This window comes from Felis catus, chromosome A2 (assembly GCF_018350175.1).
Source record: "Felis catus isolate Fca126 chromosome A2, F.catus_Fca126_mat1.0, whole genome shotgun sequence".
NCBI classification, from domain to species: domain Eukaryota; kingdom Metazoa; phylum Chordata; class Mammalia; order Carnivora; family Felidae; genus Felis; species Felis catus.
In genome coordinates this window covers 141,094,657-141,103,863 of record NC_058369.1, presented here as the reverse complement: position 1 = coordinate 141,103,863, position 9,207 = coordinate 141,094,657, and positions in this window count along the sequence as shown.

Genomic DNA, 9,207 nt, shown 5'->3' with positions numbered 1-9,207 from the left:
ACTTTCCCTAAATTAGAGCTAAATTTGAACTATTTATGGTGGCCTTTTACTTCCTGGTTAATGTATGTTACCTTCTAATTTTGCCAACAGTGATAAATTTAAGTATATCATTGTCATGTAACTTTCTCAGGAACAGACAATGGAATGGGTGAATTATGGGCTCATCAGTACCAAGACTACGCATTTTTGTCATTTAAAGTATGTTGAGGAAACAGAGGACAAAGGGCCAGTGGCTTGAGTCTAGCCTCAGTCTCAAATCTGAGAAGACAGTTAAATAAACACTACATTTTAATGTTCATCCTTTCCTTCCCACCCTCTCCCTTCTTCCCTTCTCTCTCTCAGACACGCTATATTTATTAACACATCTCTTCCTGATAATAACCCTAAGAGGTAGTAGGCACAAGTGTTGTCCCTGTTTTATAGATACTACTCACTTCCCCCTCCTCAGGCAAGCAAATTTCAGTTGAATCCCTTAGATTCTGATTTCAGAACCATATCTACTCTGTTGCCAAAGTCTTGGAGGGCCTTAGCTCAGCAGTTCAAAGGAGGAAGGTAAACCAGTTGCTGTGAGGCCAGGTGGGTTCTTCAGTTCAAGAAATTTGTTTCATCAAAAAGCTACCTGGGGTGATATGTGAGATGTTTCTGGCTATCTTCAAAGATTTAGAATCAAATTTTAAAATCTGAAGGAGAGAACTCTAGAAAGAGCCCAAAGAGGTGTGGCTTGAACCAAGGTCCCAAACCAGAGGTTTGACTAAAACTAGACTGTGTCCAGAAACCCTCAGTCTCTAGTAGCATTGCTGTCTGTAGTCAATATAGGGTACCAGCAGAAGGAATAGAATTGTTGCATACCTCAACCCTGGCCCCTTCTATATTCTTACTGGTGACAAAACTAGGGAGTCTCCAATATTTTTGTCATAATTTGCCTAAATTGGCTGGCACTTCCAATGCCTCCCCTTCTTCACCCAGAAATAATGTCGTGGGTTCCCCATAACTCCTCTGGACCTGCACTCACGGGCTGCCTGGTCTCTCTAGGCTTGGACTATAACCCACTGCTTCTCACTGCTTGATGTGTTCTGATGACTAAAGGATATTCCCCTATGCCCTGGTTTTCACTTCTGGTTTTCACTGTTTTTCACTTCTCTGCTTAGAACATTCTGGTGAACACTGTAATACTCTATCTGCTTTGGTTTCAATTCTGGTTTCTCCTCTGTACTTTATCTTAAATCTTCTCTTGGCTATCATCTCTACAACCTAAGTAAGGCTTTCCACACTGCTGCCAGAGTCTGCCATCCACTTGCTTGCAATTAATTAAGATCTACTTCTTGATTCTGATCTTACCTGGCCCACAACCTCAGTTTCTTGCTCCAACTCCTTAGCTAACTTACTTCTTCTTAGATTTTCATGATATAATAGTTTAATAGGCTCCCTTAGTGTCTTCATTATTTGCCCAAGTGAAAATTTCAGACATCGCAGAAGAATATTGAGATGTCCTAGAGTCACTGGGGCATCTCAAGCTATACCATAGGTGCTGATTACTTAATTTATTGCTTAAACTATTTTATTTTATTTTATTTTATTTTATTTTATTTTATTTTATATTTTAGAGATCTTATTTTTAAGCAATCTCCACACCCAACATGAGGCTTGAACTTAGAACCCCGAGATCAAGAGTCACATGCTCTGCAGACTGAGCATTCAAAAGCCCCAATTCAACTCTTTTAAATGGAGCATTTATTATATGTGAAGCACAGAATGGAGGACACCATGTAGGACTTAGGGAGGACAAGGGACAAGCTCTTCGGAGTTTGCATTTAGTGTGAGGAGACAATAAGCAAGTAAATAAAGAGACAATTTTAGAGCGATAAATACTGTTTTAATCCATTTGGGTTGCTCTAACAAAATACCACAGCATAGCTTATGTACAACAACAATTTATTTCTTACGGTTCTCAAGGCAGGAAGTCTAAGTTCTAGATGCCAGCATAGTTGAGTGTGGGCTCTCTTCCAGATTGCAGACTTCTCTTTGTATCCTTACATGGTGGAAGAAGGTGAGCAGGCTCTGTGGGGTCTTTTCCCATTAGGGCATTAATAAGGGCATTAATCCCATTCATGAGAACTCATGACCTAATACATGTACCTCCTAATACAAGACCCACCTCCTAATACAATCACACTGGCTATTAGTATTTCAACATATGAATTTTTAAGGGACACAAATATTGAGACTAAAGCAAATGTTATTACAAAATTCAAAAAGAATGAGAAAAATAATCAGGGTTGAAAAGGCAAGGTTTGTCCATTTTCAAGTTAATATATAATGTGGACTCTTAAAGATATTGTATCCGTTAACAGTTAACACTCCCTCCAAAAATTAAGAAGGCTTATTTCTCCATATCCAAGCTAACACTATGTTATTACGCTTTGCAAAGGCTTTGCCAATCTAAGTAATGCAAAAGTGGTATCTCATTGTCACTTGAATCGCTATTTCTTTTATTCTGAAAAACTGAGCCATTTCATAGTTTCTTTGCTGTGATTTTCTGTCTATGTCCTTTTCCCATGTTAGGTTTGGGTTGTTTTGCACTCATTTGCTTAAGTGTCCTTTAAATAGAGCACATTTTTTAGGAAAGTTCAATTTTATTTATTTTATTTATTTTTTATTATTTCAAATCTTTACTTATTTTGAGAGAGAGAGAGAGCATGCACATGCATGCACAAGCACATGTGTGTGGGTGAGAGGGGAGGGGCAGAGAGCAGAAGGGAAAGAGAATCCCAAGCAGGCTCCATGATGTCAGTGCAGAGCTCAGCACAGGGCTCCATTCCAGGAACTATGAGATCATGATCCCAACCGAAATCAAGAGTCAGACGCTTAACAAACTGAGCCACTCCAGGAGTCCCAGTCATATGTTCTAAATGTGTTCTCCAATTTGTATTTTAAACTTGTCTGTGATATCGTTTCCATGTAAAAGGCAAACTTCCTTTTTTTTATGCTTGACTCTAAATATTTGGAGAGTAAAAAGATTTCAGGTCAGGTTCCCTAGAAGCTAAGGATTTCTTGTGCATAAGGTTTCTTGTGCAGTGAGTTATTAAGGAAGTTTTCTCAGGAAAAGGCACTCAAGAGAATGAAAGAAGAAAGGAGATGCAGACAAAAATGGTGTAATTTCAATAAGCTCCTGAGGAGGGCAGTATAAGCCTGCTCACACAGAGGATCCAATGAAAGGCTGTGGGAAGCAAAACCACACTGAATGGGAAGGAGTGAGGATGCAAAGCACACTGAATATGGAAGGGGGGATGCACAACAAATTATGTAAGGGACCTTGGGGGATCTGTGTGGCATTGCCAGTGTCTATAAATAATATGTGGGTCAAGGGTCAACGAAAGGAAAGAATAGAGAAGTTTAAACCCAACATTTCAATGTGGAAATCTCTTATTATTTACTTGTGATTAATTATTAAACTAAGCAACACAAGAAATCCACCTAATCAGGACAATTTAGTCCAACCTGACCTAGTCACTAATGATTATTCATGGATAATTTGTTTTCTCCTTTCCCTCACCTCTTCCTGGATTTTCACAATCAAACCTGATGGTGCCAAAGTTATGGGAAAAGTCAGTTTTCAATAAGTTGAAGGCCAAATAAGTAACTATAGGTTAGATCTTGGGAGTCTATGAAAAGAGGCAATGGATTGAAAAGAGGATGCTTAACCTTGGTTAAGGAACACAGAATTTAGCCTTGCTAAATTTAGCCTTGCTTTATTAGCATTGTTAATAAAGAACGTCTTTGCTGTATTTCTGGAGCAACTGGAAAATAGCCCCTGATATTGACTCTCATTAGCATCTCACACTATTTCTTCTTGGAAGATATAGGCTCCACTAAGGAAAGGTCTTGCTTTTATCTCTTGTGAAGTAAAATTTTATCTTGTAAGTATCAAGCTGAGAACATTTGAAAGACTCATGACTCTTTTAGTGACAAACACTTCTCTAGGACAGAGCATTACCCAATTTAGGGCTGCTTTCTTCCACCTGCCACTCTCAGGCATGTGCATGTATGTAGATTAGTGGTTCCCTGGGGTTGGAGGGGAGGGATTGGGGAAAAATGAATATTGACTGCTAATGGGCTTGGGTTTTTTATGGGGTGATAAAAATGCTCTAAAATTCAATGGGGTGATTAATGCACAACTCTGTGACTATAGTAAAGACCATTGACATGGATGCTTTAAATTGATGATAACAAATAACAAATAACAAATTAAATTGATGAATTGTAGGGGTGCCTGTGTGGCTCAGTCGGTTGAGCGTCCGACTTCAGCTCAGGTCACGATCTCGCGGTCCGTGAGTTCGAGCCCCGCGTGGGGCTCTGGGCTGATGGCTCGGAGCCTGGAGCCTGCTTCCGGTTCTGTGTCTCCCTCTCTCTCTCTGCCCCTCCCCTGTTCATGCTCTGTCTCTCTCTCTGTCTCAAAAATAAAAAAAAAAAAAAAATTGCTGAATTGTATAAGATGTGAATTATATCTCAAGTTGAATAATTTAAAAAAATCTTTTCAGGGCGCCTGGGTGGCTCAGTCGGTTGGGCGTCCGACTTCGGCTCAGGTCATGATCTCATGGTCCGTGAGTTCGAGCCCTGCATCAGGCTCTGTGCTGAAAGCTTGGAGCCTGGAGCCTGCTTCAGATTCTGTGTCTCCCTCTCTCTCTGCCCCTCCCCTGCTCATGTTCTGTCTCTCTCTGTCTCAAAAATAAAAAAAAAATTTAAAAAATTAAAAAAAAATCTTCTATTCTCTAGAGGAAAGCAACCCAAATTTTGACACTTAAAATTCTCACAGACTAAAATCAACAAAATATGGATTCATTCTCAAAACTTACCGAACACACAAATAGCAAGCTAATATTACTGAGGTTAGCAAGAATTAAAAAAAAAAAAAAAAAGATATAGAATCTCTTAAGGAATTATAACTATCAAATATTAAGTACTAAATAAAGTAAAAATTAAATACTAAAAAGTAAAATTATGGAATCATAAAAATGATTAAGCAAAAGACTATCAAATGATAAACAGGATAAGCAGGAAAAAAAAAAAACACTAAACAAAACTATAGAACTCCAAAACGAGACATAACATTGTAAAATGGGCCAGATTACTTACAAAGGAAGGCAATTGGATAGAAAGAAGTTTTTTATCCCCCAAAACAATAGAAAACTATGATAAAGATCTACAAAAATCTTGAGGGAAAATAACTATCCATTTATACTTTTATACCCACCAAGACTATCTTTCTACATTAAGGGTAAAATTAAGAAATTAACAAATTAAAAACCCAGAGAGTTCTCCACCAGTCGACTTTCACTAATGGAACTATAAAAAATGATCCTCGGGGGCACCTGGGTGGCTCAGTCAGTTGAGCGGCCGACTTCGGCTCAGGTCATGATCTCGCGGTCTGTGAGTTCGAGCCCCGCGTCGGGCTCTGTGCTGACCGCTCGGAGCCTGGAGCCTGTTTCAGATTCTGTGTCTCCCTCTTTCTGACCCTCCCCGTTCATGCTCTGTCTCTCTCTGTCTCAAAAATAAATAAACGTTAAAAAAAATTAAAAAAAAAAAAAAGATCCTCGGTAAAAAGGAAAGTAATCCTAGACAGAAGTTTGATATATAAAATAGTAAAATGAGGGAATAAAAGGTCAATATGTAAGTAAACCTAATCAAACTATGTCCATATATAATAAAAATAATAATGATGTTTAATTAGGGAAATTAAAATGAAAAGAACTAAAATACTAGACAGAAATGCCAATTTAACTAGAAGAAGAGAAGGTAAAAAGAAAGGAAAGGAGAAAAGAAAGAAGAAAGAGGGAGAAAGAAGAAGGAAGGAGGGACAGACAGGCATCCCAGCATCATGGCTCTCACAATCCCTAAGAACAATCTATTTTCTGTCTCTACCACTTAGGATGTGAAGCGGAATACCAATTAATGTTTTTTTTTTTTTTTAAAGATTACATTACTTTTTCTTCTCTTATTATATATTTTAATGTTTTTCTCACTAGGAATACACATTATAGTTGATTGGGAAGCTTTTTCAGAATATGATGTCAGCTCAAGACTTCTGACTCCACAGGAGGTGGTAGGCCCAGGAGTACTTGTTTTGGGATGGCTCCCCAAGTGATTTTAACATGCGTCTCTGGCTAGGAAAAACTGAATTATTATTCTCTGTTTTAACAAACATTTTTCAAGTACCTCCTATGTGCCTGGTCTGAGTTTGGCCTAGAGATGCAATGGTGAACAAGATAGTCCCCACTGTTCAGGAAGATTTGGTGAATAGGGGGAAAAGAAAGTGGAATGAAAAAAGTGTCCATTGTACAGGATATAGGAGTGGCATAGACTGTCCGTTATTCTCCAATCTCCTGTTCTCTTTTTTAATAGTAATAGATTTTAAACTAGCCAAATGGCTGTCAGAAGTAAGACCACATTTCTGTCTTCCTTGCGGTTAGACGGGGTCAACTGAACAAATTCTGCCAAAGGATATAAACAGGTATTCCACAGACAGTTTCTGGGAAATATTCTAAAGGAGATTTATTGTGTTTCCTTTATTTGTTCTTTGGATTTTCTTCCGTTGGGCTGCCTGGAATTCAGATGTAATAGCTAGAATATCACCTACCGTCTTAAGATGATCAAGTAGTGAGTCTTACGATTCTTAGCCCCTGTGCTCTTTGTAGAGCAGAGTCTTGCACTATCTGCCTCCAAAGGGCAAAATAAATTAATACTTTTAAAAGGGGGGAAGGGCAGATTTCATATATCCCGGGGGAAATATAGATTATAAGAATACACACAAATTAAAATGAGTAAATGCTCCTAAGTGAGAGTATAGCATGCTCTTATACTTAGGAGTACAAACACATTCCAACATGTAGTACATTTATTTCTATTTTTCCTTGACAAAGGAATTATAAGTTATTTGGGGGTATCAATACATTTGAATGCATAAAATTACTTCTCTTAGTATCTTAGTAGAACAAAATGGAGTAAGTGGTCTCAATGAAGACCTAAGACTTTTACTTTCCAGACACAAAGAACAGAGTTCTAAGTTTGCATAATAAAAGGGATATTTGAAGTGAAAAATTGATGGTTCCTGGCTCTGCAGAGAAGAACAAAGTATCAAGTTCGTAAATGAATGTTCAGCAACATTAAAAATTTTCCAAGTTCTTAAAATTAACATTAAAGACAAAGGAAGCAGCAAGTGTTTACATTTAGTTCTCTAGTAGAAACAAAAGGCACAATATTAACACTCACTTTGACACAGTATTTATTTTTCCTGTTATTAAATTTTATTCTATCATTTTAAAATATAACATAATAAAGCTGCCACTCCAAATTTAGAATAATCAAATTTCTAAAAAATATTGATAGATATATATATTACTTTTATTTGAGGTACATGGCTTAATAAATGTTTATTCTGTTTCCCTTTTCTTGATGATATTATCATTTCCTTGAGTTTAGATGGTCAATCACTTATGGCCCTTGTGTTTGTATACCTCAGAGTACAATACCTACTAGACCTTAAGAAACTTTAGATTAGTTTAGCTGTCTCCAGGAAGTCTTCCTAAAATGTGGTTGGAAATACATTTCTAATGTATAAGATCATGAGTTTCCTCCAATGTGATTAGACAGAAGTCAAAATGAAGCGTAAACAAGACAACTGTATTTTAAACGTCTTTTGACATCAGCCTACAGAGAACTTCTTCATTCCCTTTTAAAGCTGAATGTTATCCCATTGTATAAATCTACTATAATTCATTTAACAAGCCCATGTTGATATACATATTGGCTCTTTCTCCTTTTTTTTTTTTTCTTCACAATGTGTCTGTTGATAAAACCGGATTATTTGTCCTACAAAGCTCCCTAGGATATGAATTTTGATCTTTATATCCCCGTCATGTTGTTCTGCATTTTCTTTGTTCCTTATGCTTCCTGTGAATTGGTAGAAGCCTGATCAGATTTCTGTCTGATTTCTGGAAGGATTTGTTCTTAGCTAGTGTTATATACTTCAGTTAGGTGGTAGGTAATGTCTGGTTTTATCTCTTTTCATGATATTAGCAGCCATTGATGATCTGTGCCTGAGCCAGTAATTCATTAGGAATCGCAAAATGGTTATATTCTAATTTTACCATGCCTTCTTCATTCGTTGGCTCGAAAAAGAAAATTTCCCTCTTCCACTATTTGGTTACCCTGAGGTATATAGAGTTCATATAGGAAATAGCTCAATAAATGGTTGATTCTTTCCTGTTATTTACCAGTTTTCAGAATAATAGGTTGGTTCCTTAACATTCTTCAAAGCGGTCAATGAAGGTTTTTCTTTAATATCACTTTGACCTCATGGATTTAAATACATTTCATGCATTTCAATCCATTGCAGTTATGTCTTTAGTGATTCTTGAATTTTCCCACCTTTGGCAGCGGAAAACTCTTTAAGTTGGCTAGTGAGTATTTATGATACAATTCTAGTGATCCTTGATAGCATCCTTGCTTAATGGTATAACAAGATGTTTCAGATTTTGTACATTTCCTGTCTTAGACCTAGAATCAGACATTCTCCTAAGAGACGCTGGTTTCTTTTATAGGTAAATGGCATTTAGATATTTAGAGTATGCAAGCTAAGGGTACGTTGCTAGTAGATTGGTTAATTTAACAGTCCGTTTTCCTACATGGGGTCAAAAAAAGCATGGATTATCTGAAAACAGAATCAGTGTGCTTGTAATTTATGTATCCCCATAAGTTAGTAAAAATAAACTTGGAACAAATAAGTCTTCTGTATTCTGCTGAGATCTGATGAAAAGATAACTACTTTAAATTTCCCTAAAAAGGGTTCAGCCTTCGATACTTCTTTGTGATATTAAATTAGTCATTTCAATATTCTAAATCATACATAACTCTACTTCAAAATAGAGATAATATTGCCTATCACAGCTTTTATGGGAAGCAATATTGAAAGTACTTGATAATAATAGCTAACATTTGCTAGGGATTTTTTATGTGCCAGGTTTTATACTAAGTATTTTACCTACTTGATTTCATTAAATCTGTATAAAAAGACAAAAGATACCATATTATCTTCCTTTTATAAAGAGAATATGGCAGATTAGAGAGGCTAAGTACTTTGTTGTTTCCGTAAAGGGAAGTTAGGACAATCTAAAGAAGCTGTGGTCATTAAAGCAGCTCAGGAGGTATATT